Here is a 16,226-nt window from a genome sequence, read left to right on the forward strand (position 1 = left end):
TTAGTTTCTAGCGTAATAAAGAAAAAAAAAATCATAACAATCATTTTAAAAGTATTATATTTATATATTTTTTACCGAATGATAGGGTATATTTTACATATTAGGCAACTAAATCACAACAACAGCCTGTTTACGTTCTTTAGATTTAATGTAAGTTAAATTTTTAGTCAGTGAAAGTCAGGGAATTTATTAGTTCTGGCTTAAAGCCTGCGCATCTCTTTCTCCATTCGCCATGCTGGAGAGGAACAGTCTGCGCAAAAGCAGCGCAGAGTCTGTGACATTGAAAACAGCTCTCACCTGATTGGCTGAAAGGTTCGAGTTGCCTGCTTCTGCCAGAACAGTCTCAAAAATACACACACAAATGTATCCGTATGTGAAAGAGGATTTGCACACTCATTCAGGATGAACTCGCAAGTTTTAAACATTCAAAACTTTTTGTACACACTCATACATTTGCAAATGGTGTTTTGCATTTGTGAAATGTATTTTATGAATATGTATTTTTATTTTGTGCACGTGAATTGTTTCTATGAATATGTATAAATATTTTACGCACATGAATTTGGTTTTATGCACGTGGATTTGGCAATGCATGTGTACATCGTGTCTTTTCCGTGAATTTCTTTTGCATCTATTCTGTCTCCATACTTCAGTCACTGTTTAAACTCGTCTTTCTCCAACCAGGAGTACGTAAACTTACACATTCCAATTTTGCCGTCTGTTTCACTCTATGGTTTCTCTACATGTGGAAAGCATCACATCACCCTCCCGCATTTGTCAAAAATTATGACATCACCGGCCGGAGGAGCTTGGCTGGACGCGCCCCAGCCCGAACCAATCGCGTGGATCAAGGACACTGTTGTTAATATTAGAAGGAAAATACATACAGATGAAGTCAGAATTATTAGCCCCTCTGAATTATTAGCCCCCGTTTTTTTTTCCCCCAATTTCTGTTTAACGGAGAGCAGATTTTTTTAACACATAAATATAATTGTTTTAATAACTCATTTCTAATAACTGATTTATTTTCTCTTTGCCATGATGACAGTAAATAATATTAGACTAGATATTTTTCAAGACACTTCTATACAGCTTAAAGTGACATTTAAAAGCTTAACTAGGTTAATTGGGTAGGCAGGTTGCGGTAATTAGGCAAGTTATTGTATAATGATGGTTTGTTCTGTAGACTGACGGGGGAAAAAATGGCTTAAAGGGGCTAATAATTTTGACCCTAAATTGGTCTTAAAAAAGTAAAAACTGCTTTTATTCTAGCTGAAATAAAACAAAAAATACTTTATCCAGAAGAACAAATATTATCAGACATACTGTGAAAAATTCCTTGCTCTGTTAAACATCATTTGGGAAATATTTAAACAAGAAAAAAAATTCTAAGGGGGCGAATATTTCTGACTTCAACTGTATATTTATGCCTTTTTGGAGTCAAACACTTTGGACAACGTTTAAACAAAATTTTAGACCTCGTAAAAATGTGATTAAGACTTTTAAATACCTTTTAAGGGCCTTAATTGATACTGTAGCTACAGATATTTACGTTTATTTGACAGTAAACCTAAAACTGCTAAATTTACAGCACAGGTTATTCATTATAGACATAGCAATGTGACTTTCTGATTGACTAGAAGACCATTTTAACAATAGAGTATATGCAGAAGTATGCTAAAGGATTTTAATTTGTCAGTAACCTGGGTTAAGTGCTTTCAGTGAACTGTATGCCATTACAAAATCAGCGCGTTTAATCAGCATCTGTTTTCTTTCTTTTTGTCTCATTTTACGCTTGAGCAACTAAATGAATGCCAAAGTCTATTTAACTTATTGTATTTTAAATTCATTGCAACATCGATGCTGTAAAAGGAACCGTATAAAATGGAAAAAAGTCACATAAATAAACTGTTCACCGGAAGTTTATCAGTATGGAAAGAAACACTAGCTCTGCATATACCCTATTAACACAGTATGTGTTTTTTCACTCCTAAGACTGACATTCAAAATGTAAAAAACCCAACAACTTTTAACAGTAAAACACTGTAAAAAATGCTAAAATGTCCCTCTCTGTTGTCATCTGAAAGTCAGTCAAATTTGTGCAGCCATCCCTAATTTGTTCAAGTCGTTTAACTACATCTATATGTGTTCTCCTACTTAAGGCAGAGCTAGAGACAAGAGCAGTTTTCCTATTCATCTAAAAGAAATTTTACAGGAACACAAAACAGATTACAACCAGTGAGTTATGGAAAAGAAAAACGTGTCTCTTTAGACTTAAAACTATTAAACTTACTTTAGCAGCTGAAATAGTAAGATGACTCCAACAACAATTATGAAATGGTCCAACAGACGGGCTGACTTAACTATAAGCTGCAACAGAAAACACACATGCACACAGTATCTTAATATGATTTTGTATGATATGAAATAATGATTTAAAACATTACACGAGGAGCAGCATATATGTTAAAATTTAGGCTTAAACCGAAATAAGCTGCAACAGAACACACACAGCATCTTGCTATTATTTAGTATAAAAAATAATGATGTAAAACATAACATGTGGAAAAGCATTAGGCCTATCATGATATCTATTTTTTTGTTGTACGATGTATTGCACCAAAATACTTATTATTGCGATACTTATTTTATTGTCAATTGAAGATTGTTTTAAGCCACTCATTATATGACAATAACAATACATGTACATACATACACACACACACATAAATACACACACACGCACACACATACATATATGTATGCATAATGCAAGTACACTCTTTCAAAAAACAATTAATATTTTATTCTTTAGAATGTTTGATTTAATTAGTCATTTTAACAGTTTAATAACGATTCATTGGAACCAGAATGTGAAAACATATGTCGTAAACAAATAAATAATAAATGTTAAAGAAGTGCAAGGTAAAAAGTAACAGAGGCTGCGATATCTGCTAGCAGATCTATTTTCAGCTGTCAGACACCCGCATGAAAATATACTATAGTAATTTATAGTAAATACTATAGTGTTTTTTTAAACCATACTGACACTGACACCTCGAGTAAAGATGTTGCACAATCAGCTAAAATGTTGTTAGAATTGTTTTTATGTATGGGCGATATATATTGCATCATCAAAGATTATTGAGGTCATGTCCATGTGTTGTGCGATAAGTCAAGTATTGATTATTGTGACAGGCCTAAGAAGCTTGTAAAAATGTAAGCATAAACCAAAATAAACTCAAACTAGTATCCTATACCAGAACCAAAGAATTGTGATAAAAGTGGGTTTTCTAAACTCAAAGTATTGGAATGAATCTTTTTCAATTGCACATTTATTACATGTTAAAAGTTGTAGTACTGTATATACCATTGCCATTATTTAACAAAATAGCTAACTTTCAAAACTTACATTACTCAAATGGTTGATAAAGGTGAAATGGCCCCCAAGAGACTGGCAGCACTTGAACGAACTGTAAGCTGCAACAGAAAACATGCACACACGCACACACACACGCACACACACACAGAGTATCTTAATATGACTTCATTATGATATGAAATAATGATCTGAAACGCAACATAGGGAGAAGCAGCATACATGTAAAAATATAGGCATAAACTAAAATAAGACACACAGAACACACACAGAGAATCTTGTTATGATTTAGTATAAGAAAGAATTATGTAAAACATAACATGGGGAGAAGCGTGTAAAAATGTTGGCATAAACCAAAATAAACTCAAACTAGTATCCTGTACAATATCCAAAGAATTGTGATAAAAGTGGGTTTTCTAAACTAAAATATTGATATGAATCTTTTTCAATTGCACATTTATTACATGTTAAAAGCTGTAGTATATACCATTGCCATTATTTAACAAAATAGCTGGCTTTCAAAACTTACATTACTCAAATGGTTGATAAAGGTGAAATGGCCTCAAAGGGACTTGAATGAACTGTAAGCTGCACACATACAGAGAGAGAGAGAAAGACGAAATTATCATTTGAAATAATTATCTAATAGAATATATTTGTCAAATATATAGACAAAACTAGTCTCAAACTAAATGGAGGTGGGTGTAAAAAGTAACTTCAGGCCTAAACGTTAGGCCAGGGCTATTCAATTAGTTTGTCACGGGGGCCAGTTCATGAAAAGCATCCCAACTAGGGGCCGGAGAGATATGACTTGCAATATCAGAATCAGAAAGAGCTTTATTGCCAGGTATGTTCACACATACTAGGAATTTGTTTTCGTGACAGAGCTTCTACAGTGCAACGGGATTACAGAGACAGGACAAAAAACAGATAATAAATATATTTTAAAAAATAGAAGTAAGTAGTGAGTGCAAATATACAGATTGACAAGTGTATGTACATGTTTATTACTATATACAACGTTATATGTGCAGCTGTTATGTGCAAATTGGCATGTAAAGTGTGTTGTTAAATAAGTGTATATGTGTATAAAAGTGTATAGCAAGTAGTGATGTTGGTTTCGCAATTATTATCATCAAGTGTTCATGAGATGGATTCCCTGAGGGAAGAAACTGTTTCTGTGTCGGGCTGTTCTGGTGCGCAGTGCTCTGTAGCGTCGACCAGAAGGTAAAAGTTCAAAGAGGCAGTGTGCTGGGTGTGAGGGGTCCAGAGTGATTTTGGCAGCCCTTCTGCTCGCTCTGGATAAGTACAGTTCTTGGGGAGTAGGAAGGGTTGTACCAGTGATTCGCTCAGCAGTCCGAACTATTCGACGTAGTCTTTGGAGGTCGTATTTAGTAGCTGAGCTAAACCAGACAGTTATTGATGTGCAGATGACTGATTCAATGATGGAGGTGTAGAACTGTTTCAGCAGCTCCTTTGGGAGGTTAAACTTCCTCAGCTGACGAAGAAAGTACAGCCTCTGTTGAGCTTTTTTGACAATGGAGTCAATGTGAGTGTCCCACTTCAGGTCCTGAGAGATGGTGGTGCCCAGGAACCTGAATGACTCCACTGCTGCCACAATGCTGTCCATGATGCTCAGTAGGGGGAGAGCAGGGGGGTTTCTCCTGAAGTCCACTATCATCTCCACTGTTTTGAGCGTGTTGAGCTCCAGGTTGTTGTGGCTACACCAGACAGCCAACTCCTTGACCTCCTGTCTCTAAGCAGACTCGTCACCGTCCTGAATGAGGCCGATAAGTGTGGTGTCGTCTGCAAACTTCAAGAGCTTGACAGAGGAGTCTTTTGATGTGCAGTCATTCGTGTACAGGGAGAAGAGCAGTGGGGAGAGGACACACCCCTGGGGGGCGCCAGTGCTGATTGTGCGGATGCTAGATGAGAATTTCGTCCGTTAGGAAGCTGTTGATCCACTGACAGACAGAGGTGGGCACAGAGAGCTGAGTTAATTTGGGCAGGAGAAGTTTTGGGATGATAGTGTTAAACGCCGAGCTGAAGTCAACAAACAAGATCCTCACATAGGTCCCAGGTCTGTCTAGGTGTTGCAGAGCATAATGCAGTCCCATATTTACTGCATCATCCACAGACCTGTTTGCTCTGTAGGCAAACTGAAGAGAGTCCAGTGAGGGTTCAATGATGTCCTTCAGGTGGGCCAGCATCAGTTTTTCAAAGGACTTCATGACCACAGATGTTAGTTCCACCGGTCTGTAGTCATTTAGTCCTGTAAGTTTGGGTTTCTTTGGGATGGTGATGATGGTAGAGCGTTTGAGGCAGGAGGGCACTTCACACAGCTCCAGTGATCTGTTGAAGATCAGGGTGAAGATGGGGGCCAGTTGGTCAGCACAGGATTTTAAACAGGCTGGTGTTATAAAATCTGGGCCTGGTGCTTTTTTTTTCTCTTCTGTTTCCGGAAGACCTGGCGCACCTCATCTTCGTTAAACTTTAGGGCAGGTATGAGGGAGGCGGGGGGTGGTGGAGGTGTTAATGGTGGCGTGAAGAGCAGTTCAGAGTGGGTGTGGGGGGTTTTCTCTAACCGGCAGTAAAACTCATTCAGGTCGTTTGCAAGTCGTTCATTGTCTACAGTGCTGGGGGATGGTGTCTTGTAGTTTGTGATGTTTTTCAGACTTTTCCACACAGATGCTGAGTCGCTGGAAGAGAACTGACTCCTTAGTTTCTCAGAATAGTTCGTTTTTGCGACTCTGATCTCCTTTTCCAGTGTGTATTTGGCCTGCTTATACAAGGCCCTATCCCCATTCCTGTAAGCAACTTCCTTGGCCTGACGTAGCTGTCTGAGTTTTACAGTAAACCATGGTTTGTCATTGTTGTATGTGAGTTGAGTCCTGGTAGGAATGCACACGTCTTCACAGAAACTGATATAAGATGTTACAGTCTCTGTGAGCTTATCCAGATCGTTTGCAGCAGCTTCAAAAACACTCCAGTCAATGAGGTCGAAACAGGCTTATAGATCCCGCTCTGTTTCGTTAGTCCATCTTTTCACAGATCTTAATACAGGTTTGGCTGTTTTCAGTTTCTGCCTGTAGGTTGGAATGAGATGAATCAAACAATGGTCAGAGTGTCCCAAAGCTGCTCGTTGGACGGAGCGGTATACATCCTTTATTGTAGTATAGCAGTGATCCAGAATATTGCTGTCTCTTGTGGGACTTGTAACATGCTGTCTATATTTTGGCAGTTCACGGGACAGTTTTGCTTTGTTAAAATCCCAGAGAATGATTAAAACAGAGTCCGGGTGTTGTTGCTCTAACACCGTGATCTGATCAGCTAGTTTCTGTATCGCCAGGCTTGCGTGCGCGAGCGGAGGAATGTAAACACTGACGAGGATGAACGAGCAGAACTCGTGCGGGGAGTAAAAAGGCTTACAATTAATAAACAGTGCTTCGAGATCTGGACAGCACATCTTCTTTAAAACTGTTACATCTGTACACCACCTTTCATTGATGTAAAAGCACGTCCCGCCACCGCGTGATTTTCGCGTTGATTCTTCGTCGCGATCCGCTCTGAACAGCTGATAGCCCGGTAGGTGAAGCGCGTTGTCCGGTATGGTGTCGTTCAGCCAGGTTTCCGTGAAACACAGAGCAGCTGAATGCAGAAAATCCCTGTTTGTCTGAGAGAGCAGAATGAGTTTGTCTATTTTGTTGGGTAGAGAGCGGAGATTTGCTAGATGGATGCTAGGCAGCGCGGTCCAAAATCTGCGCTGTCTGAGTTTCACCAGCGCGCCTGCACGCTTTCCTCGTCTGCGCGCTTGAAAGCGTTTGAGTAGCACCGCGGCTCCGCCGACTACAATGTCCAACAGAACATCAGATAAATCCAGGTATGGAAAAATATTCGGTGGTCTATGTGCCCGAATGTCCAACAATTCGTCTCTGGTGAAACTAATTGTAGGAATATGACTCGAGACAGGACAAACTAACAAAAACACAAACACTACTGCAGAGTACGACACGGAGGCTGCCATCGTCATCGGCGCCATCTTCACACTAGATATGAATGATGAAACAACAGCATAAGAGCTCATATGCTGTATTTCAGCTCCTTAGGACACCCACGTTGGCTTTTTCTACATTAAAATGTTAATATGTTGTATTTTAAAACTAAATAATATCAGTGCATTGTACAATATGCTTTTTTACAAACATATTCAAATGTTTTATTTCAAAGCACAACAAAAGCAGTGTACAATAAGGTATGTATTGATGTAAAGTTGGATTTATATTCGCACATTTTAACTTTCTCCTCAATAATCTTATTAAAGTATTCTTTGCAAATTCTAAATGTTGAAACAATATTAGCAGCCAATGACAATCAGGATACAACATTGTTCACAGTCAAATAAACAGTGCTAATGTTGTTTTAAAGTCATATTTACATGTGATTTCAGACCGGATATTCAAATTACTATAGTAAACAATAAAGGGAGCTTGTCAAAAGTTGTCATTGAATAAATGTGGAATATGAAACCAACTTTACCTCAATGCAATATGTGAACGGCCCGCTGCTATAGTTAATCTAGTGTGTGTGCGTGTTAGCCTTGGTGTAAGTTATAAATTTGGCCCGCGCGCCGAAAATTGAATAGCCCTGCGTTAGGCCTTGTCTCGCTATTTTGCTGGAAAGGGGTGATAAATTACAATAAAATATGCGCTCACTACTGGATTAAAAACCAAATAGGTTGTTCAATCTCCTCCACACCAATAAATCCCATCCTAATAGCTTTAACGTTACTCAAAGTTATTTACCAAAGCTATTTTTAATGTTACTCAAATGTAGCTATATGCTAAATACAAATGAACAGCTAACTTTAGCTTATCTTGGCTTAATTTTGAAATATCAATCATTTTAGGATAAAAAAAAATATCAAACAAAGTAATAATGATTACATGAATGCACAGATAAAACATATTTACCGTTTTCCGATCTGCGGGCTCCTGCTGCTTCACTCTGACGACTGCACTGTGACTGCGACCGTTGAAATGGGCGCGTTAGATCAGCGCATCCGCCCAGGGTCTGTTGCGAGCCCACGAACTGACAGTCCGCCGTCCGGAGGCAGGGTATATTGTTTGCGAATAGCCAAACTGATTCTGACAGCATAGCGGAGCTGGTGACTAGAGGGCGGATCCGCCCTGGAGTCTTTTGCTATCAGGGTTATGTTTAGATTTATGCACTTCTTCTTGATTGTTATCTAGCTATTATTCCCCTCTGATTTTGGGAGTGATTTACAGTTATGACTGGGTCTAGGGGTATTGAATAGGTATGGATTACATTTTCCAACAAAAATTATGTTCCAGGATAAACATAGATGTTAATCTAGGATCAGATCATATTTGGCAAAACATGCGTATTTCGTCATCTTCAACTTTCTTAACCATGCCAGTGTAATAAACGCTTGTGTTTTTTGTCGCAAAGTTAACTATGACAAAGTCTTCCACAGACAGATCTGTGTTTCTTGGACCACTACTCTAATCCTTAGAGTTCTCTTCGTCAGACACATTACTTTTCTCAGAGCTGCTAACTATGATTTGCTTTTGGGTTGCTTTCTTTTTTTCGATTTTTCCTTTTATTTGCTATTATTTTCCCTGCTACTTTATTTGTCTTTCTTTATAGGCCTTTTCAATTGTCACACCTTTTCATTTGGATTGTGTTCTGTTACGACATTTGAGAGTGGTAGCATTTCATGAGGAGACACATATCCAGGTTCGCTGGAAACACATGGCACATCCATGTAGACTATGTGCAAAGAAATGATTAGCATCAGGTGATCTGCAGGTGGATCATCTGTAGGGGATAGATCATCCAAATCTTCTGTAGTGGCAGGCTGGAGCTCTGGATTTGGCCAGTCTGACATAATGAATATTGCAAATGCTTTATCAAGAAAAATTTCTCGGTTATATGTAAAAATGGCAGTGCACCTAAATCCAGAAGTCAGGTTGCATGGTGTCACTGTTGATTTGAAGGCCTCATTCACAAGTCACGCAGTCTGGTAGACTAAATTTTACTTGTGCCTTATGTCTCACGTTACCCCAGAGCATTTGTCTCACTTTACCGCACTGCCAGCTTTTAGAAAAAGATTATCTTTTTTAACAATTCAGGCTAATCTTCAGCTAGCATCATCACATGGTTTTATATTTTAATAATTCATCAACATTTATGATATACATTTTTCTACTTGAATCAATTTGCTTTGGCAACAGTTGATTAAGTTGACAGCAATAAATTTTTCTTTTACATGCAAAAAACTAATTTTTGTGAAAAAAAGAAAACATGCTCCAGGAATTCCTATCCTTCATGGTAGAGGGGAAATGGAAGGGGCTTGAAAACAAAATTGTTTTAGAGTGATATATAAAATAGGTTGCCTAGATACAGGGGGTGTCTCACATTACTCAATGTCTCACATTACCCCGTTCTCCCCTACTTGTGTTCCTATGTTGGAGGAGTCTCATCTCCTAAAAGCTGTGCTATCCTCAGTATAGCTGCAGTTTAAATTTCAAACAGGAGTATAGAATTGCCTTGTGGCTCCAGTGTAATAATTGCGGTAATTATGAAAATGCTTTCCTACAGGATTCAGCCTTGAACATTGCACTTTATCATGCTCCTAAAAACATTGATTTGGAAGTATTTTGAGGCAGATCACACACATCTCTTACTCAAATTCCATGCTGGCTTCCTGTTACAACAAGACCAACTTTGACAACACTGTCGTAAAACTTCCACTCTTTGTTATAGCCTTTTTATGCTAAAATTTGTAATCCTCTGTATTGCCAGGGAAGTTTAGCTTTTTGTGCTAAAGTCTGTTATCCTCTGTGAAGCAGAGAAGATTAACCTTACATGTTAATATTTGTTTGTTCTGTTTAGCATGAAGTGCTAGTAGTTTGTGTTTGTCCTCTGCATTGCCAGGGAAGTTTAGCCTTTTGTGTTAAAGTCTGTTATCCTCTGTGAAGCAGAGAAGATTACCCTTTTGTGTTAATAATTGTTTTGTTTTTTGTTTAGCATGAAGTGCTTTCAGTTTGTGTTTCTCCTCTGCATTGCCAGGGAAGGTTAATTTTGTTAACAGTCTGTTTAATCAGAAAAGTTTAGTGTTTTGTTTGTGTGGTGACCCAGAAACTCAAAAAATGTTTAAAAATAATGCTAGACTGATCCCCACAAATTAAAAAGGTGCTCTTGCAACTCCTTTGTGGTCAGATAAGAAATTTAAATCATTGTTAGGAGTACAGATGGACCTAACAATCACTGAGAAAGTTAGACAAGAGCTAACTCAGAAATATGAAATCCATCCAGACAAGACTTTGTCTGTAGATGAATGTAAAAAAAGTACTAGGTGCCAGTATTGGTAAAAACAATTTAAAAGGCATTATCTGCTGTCACAGAGAATTTTCTTTAGCATTAGCCACACAACAAGCTAAGCGCAACTCAGAGCTAGAGGAGCAGAACAAACAGCTCAGCGCTAGAGTAACATCTTTGACAAAGAAACTGACCTGCAACAAAGCTTCAGATAAGGCTGACGTTGAAGTAAATAGTGAGTCTGAAAATAGTTATCCAGACTTAGCTTTCTTTGAAACAGATGTACCTGTAGAGTCAGTGAATGTTTGTGGTGCTAGGAGGAAATCACAGAGAATTGAGGAAATTGTAAGTGTTTCTCCCAATGCTTCTGTTGTCAGAGTTTAAACTGTTACCAAAGCCCTAGGACCTAAAGACATTGAAAGACTGTCTCAGAGTTTAGCTTCAGCCCACACAAATATTTCTGAGTTTAGGAGAGCACTAGTCTCAAATTCTAACAGAATTCTAACATTTGAATTGAACAGTTTTGAATCTGCTGTTTCTAATCTGCAACATGCCAGTAAAGATGATTTGAGGGAGGGTGTTTTGAAAACTCTAAAAAAATAATATGGGACCTAAAATAGACTGGTCTACCCTACTGAAAAAAACAGCTTAAACCAGCCTAGGCTGGTTTAAGCTGGTCAACCAGTCTGGTTTTGGAGGGGTTTTGGCCATTTCCAGGCTGGTTTCCAGCCATTCCAGCCTGGTCTTAGCTAGTCAGGCTGGGAGATGACCAGCTAAAACCAGCTTGACCAGCCTAGCGAGGCTGGGAGCCCAGCCAAAACCAGCTATGTCCAGCTTAAACCAGGCTGGTCAAGCTGGTTTTAGCTGGTCATTTCCCAGCCTGACCAGATAAGACCAGACTGGAAATAGCTGGAAACCAGCCTGGAAATGGCCAAAACCCCTCTAAAACCAGTCTGGTCAACAAGCTAAATCCAGCCAACCAGCCTAGGCTGGCTTAAGATGGATTTCTCAGCAGGGTAGAGTGACTAACTGTGCTCAAAAGAAAAATGAATCTGTGAATGATTTCACTGAGAGGTTTTGTCAGGCAGCCATAGCTTACAGTGGAATTGTTGACAACCCTGAAAATGTGTTCGATGACAAGGGACCACTAGTTTGCATTTGGTCCGATGGCCTTGTAACAGAGTACAGGAAAGCATTGCCTTTTCTAGATCTTACGTGGTATGACAATACCATCAAAAGTAATCTAGGCAAGTTAGCTGCAGGGGAAAAAGATGCTGATGTTAAAGCAAAAGTGAGATTAGCAGCATTTAGTACAAGAAATCAAGACACTATGTGGCCTAAAAGAGAAGGCAAATGCAAAAAGGCAAACTTCTGTGGGAAATTAAGACAGTGGGAGAAAGAGTGTAGAAATTAGTTGCAGGATAGTAGAAGACATGCTGTGTATACTTCTGCTCCTTCTCAGCCAGCCTACAACCCTAAAGTAGTTCCGCCATTGTCTACGGCAGCTTTAGGACAGCTTGCTCAATCTTTTCAGAGAGCACAACAAGAACAGGAAAAAATGATTGTTCAGGCTGTGAGTAGTGTAGGGAGTCAATGGATCCTTCCAGAACTGAACAAGTTACAGACCATATATCCTTAAAAGATTGGTTGGTGCCTACATGTCTGAGCTTTGATTTCATTTTCAAAGCAATCCACAGGCACCCAGCAAAAGGTTATCCAGTGGATGACTTGCCAGTTGCTTGCTAATTAACTCTAAACCTTAAAACAATAAAAGAGGCTCTACACTCAAAACCCCAAACCGGTTTTTGAGAGTGCCTTTTGGTTCACACCTGCAACCCACGTCTGCAAGGGAATACACATTCTAGGCAGACAAAGCAGGGATCAAACAAGCTTCCAAAATTTAAGCGGACATTCAGTTAAACTGTGTTTATTTGAGTTAATATATGCTTATTTTACATTTATGTAGGTTTGTGTGTACATGTTCCATGTGTTTCATGTTACATGCTCCGTGTAACTGTTATAGATAGTTAATGAGTTATAGTCGTTGGTGTTGGATAAAATCTGCAGAATGTTTGTGAAATACTTCATGTTTGGTATTGATTAAAAGCTAGGAAAGTTTCAAATGCCTTGGTTTAAATGAAGAAACCATACTATGAAAAGTGTCCATGTTATGATACTTTATTTTAAAAACTTCCAATCAATGCGGCACTCACACAATGTGCCAACTCGGCCTCCTAGAGGAGGGAATGGGGGTGTGATCCCACCCCGCAGATTCTCTAATTGGACAATCCCTGTGTAGGCCCAGCCTATACCAAAGCCTATAAAACTTTGAACAAGAAAATTTCTTTGTTGTCTTCTGCCGGTCATCTTTGCCAGTTGTCGCCGCCCGGACGGTGCTCTTCTCGTGCTGTGGCCGTTACATCGCCTCGCTGGAAGCCTCGTTACATCACGGAGCAAACTGTGACCTTCCCTTGCCGCTGGCTCGACCCCGATCTGCTTGTGCAATCGCTTCAACAACAAGCCATCGGGTCAACACATCAGAACTCTGAAACACCGTCATAACTACAGAAACCCTAGGAAGGACTTCACCTACAACTCTGCCTCGTCCCAACATCTGTATCAACATCTTTCCTCAAACTGCTTGTGTGTATGTGTATGTATGTGCGTTTGTGTGATTTATGTAGATTAGTTCGTTGTGTTCTAGAGTAGCAATAAAGTTTTGTTTCGTTTTTAAGATCCGGGTTGGTGTGTTGTGTGCTTTATAAGTTATCAGCTTCAGATACTGCTACCTTGCTCATTAAATAATTAGATTATGTTTTTACATTGTTACTGTTGGCCACGTAATAATATAATACAGGATTGCTTAACACTAACGGCTCTATTTGCTGGACAAATACTTAGGTTATTTCCCTGAGATGGGTTGCGGCTGGAAGTGCATCCGCTGCATAAAAACGTGCTGGATAAGTTGGCGGTTCATTCTGCTTTGGCGACCCCGGATTAATAAAGGGACTAAGCTGACAAAAAAATAAATGAATGAATGAATGATACTTAGGTTAAGTGTAAGCTTTGAATAATTCTATGTGAATCACGTTCGAATCTTTAGGTTCAAATCCCCAAAGTTTAAATGTGATTTAAATCAAAGAGTTGATTCTTACAGTAGCATACAAGATAAAGATATTGATTTTTTTGCTTGATACAGGTGCAGAAATTACAGTAATTCCTATGAAATTGGCTAAACATTTTAACATTCCGTACAACAAAACTAAACTTTCCTTAATTGTTGTAATAGGTGAAGATTCTGTTTTGTTTGAAACCCCGCCCATAGAGGTACAATATGGCAAAACTCTGACAACAAAATTGCTATGTGCTCCATTAAATACAGATGCAATTCTAGGCATGGATATACTAAGACAATTACATCTAACTTTAGACATGTCTTCAGAAACAGCTAGCATAAAAATTTCTTCAGTACAAGTTTCTACTGATAATGCAGTTGCTCCTAAGTATGCTTTCTTACCGAATCATCCAATCTGGGCAAATGACAAGGATGATTGTGGATTTCTGACAGGTGTAGAACCAGTCAATTTGACGAACTGTTTTTACACACGTGCAGTGGTCAAGGTTCAGAATAGTTTAGCTTTTGCTGCTGTGTGGAATAATACTGAATGTGTCATAGTAAAAGAGCCCATATTATACATGAAATAGGGTCATATTTAGGTTGTATGGGTTTCCAACAACAGTCTAATATGCATGCAAGGTCAAAAAACATTTTCATGGTCTTATAATCTGCATTTATTTTACCTAATTATCCCAGCCACTCCCATATGAATCGTTCAGCGATTCATTTGTACCCACTTACCCTACTTTTGGGTTGAGGGCGGCGTGATCGTCCTTAGCCTAGAGCGGCAGTTCAGCTTGGTGAACCGGCCCTGCACAACACACACACACACACACATTACCCTCACCGTTCGCCTAGAGCGCCAGTTCAGCTTGCTGGGTGCAATTTAGACACCTTACCTGAAATATTTAATATGAAATATAAAATATGGGTGCAATTTAGAACCTGAGCTGAAATATTTTGAAACTTAACCATTGCATGTGTGTAGGAACAGCTGACGATCCGTAAACAAAGCGGCACGCGTCGCGTTTTTAACGTGGCTTTACACGCGATATGAGAGATTAAAGAGTTAACCTGATACAGTACACACGGTTACAAGTAACAAAACACAACTAAATACATAATTTGCAAGCTAGAGTAAACGAGGCAACAATTTTAATTGCAAATACTTACACTTGTGAAATGGGGGTAGAAACTGATTTATGATGCACTGATCCATGTTCTGACAGTCTTTACTGATCCTTCCTTTTACAAACCGATGAAGTCTTCTTTGTAAGCATGTTGTTTCCAGAAGCACTCAAACTGCTCAAGGCTGGGCTATATTGCTGAGGTTTCATCTTTGATTAGACTGTCAATAATATCCATCTGCAAAGCGTGACTTCATTCGACCGGTGTCTGTGTGTGTGTGTGGCTTTTTTTTCTTTGTTAGTTAGCAGGGCCACAGGTTTCAAATGTACCTGGTTTGCGCGCGCAACTACTTGTGTTTCGTAGCTGCGTCATCACGAAACACCTAATGACTCGTTATCAACGACTCATTTGAAGCACTACGAGTCGACTCCTTTATAGATGAATCAATAGCTTTAAACACTGTACACTTACAGATTTAAAGAGCCCATATTATGGATTTTTGAAAATGCCCTTCCATGTAGTGTGTAACACAGCTCTAAGTGAAGTGAAATATCCAGCTAAGGCTTAAATCTGTAATTGTACAGTGTTTAAAACTATTGATTCATCTATAAAAGAGTTGACTCATAGTGCTTCAAACGATCGTCTTGATAACGAGTCATTAGGTGTTTCGTGATGACGCAGCTACGAAACACAAGTAGTTGGGCGCGCAAACCCGGGAGATTTGAAACCTGCGGCCCCGCCCACTAACAGAAAAAAAAGTCTCACACACACACACACAGACAGACACCGGTCGAATGAAGTCACGCTGTGCAGATGGATATTCTTGAGTCTAATTAAAGAGGAAACCTCAGCATTATAGCCCAGCCTTGAGCAGTTCTGAGTGCTTATGAAAACTATATGCTTTCAAAGAAGACTTCATCAGTTTGTTAAAGGAAGGATCAGTGAAGACTGTCAGAACATGGATCAGTGCATCATGGATCAGTTTCTTCCCCCATTTCACCAGTGTAAGTACCTGCGATTAAAATTATTGCCTCGTTTACTCTATCTTGCAAATTCTGTTTTTAGTTGTGTTTTGTTACTTGTAACCGCGTGTGCTGTATCAGGTTATCTCTTTATATTCTCATATCGCGTGTAAAGCCACGTTGAAAACGCGACGCGTGCCGCTTTGATTACGGATTGTCAGCTGTTTACACACATGCAACGGTCATGTAATGTGTGTGTGTGTGTGTCTCCTTGTGTGTGTAACGCACGGGTATTCGC

This window comes from Danio aesculapii, chromosome 24 (genome assembly GCF_903798145.1).
Source record: "Danio aesculapii chromosome 24, fDanAes4.1, whole genome shotgun sequence".
Classification (NCBI taxonomy): Eukaryota; Metazoa; Chordata; class Actinopteri; order Cypriniformes; family Danionidae; genus Danio; species Danio aesculapii.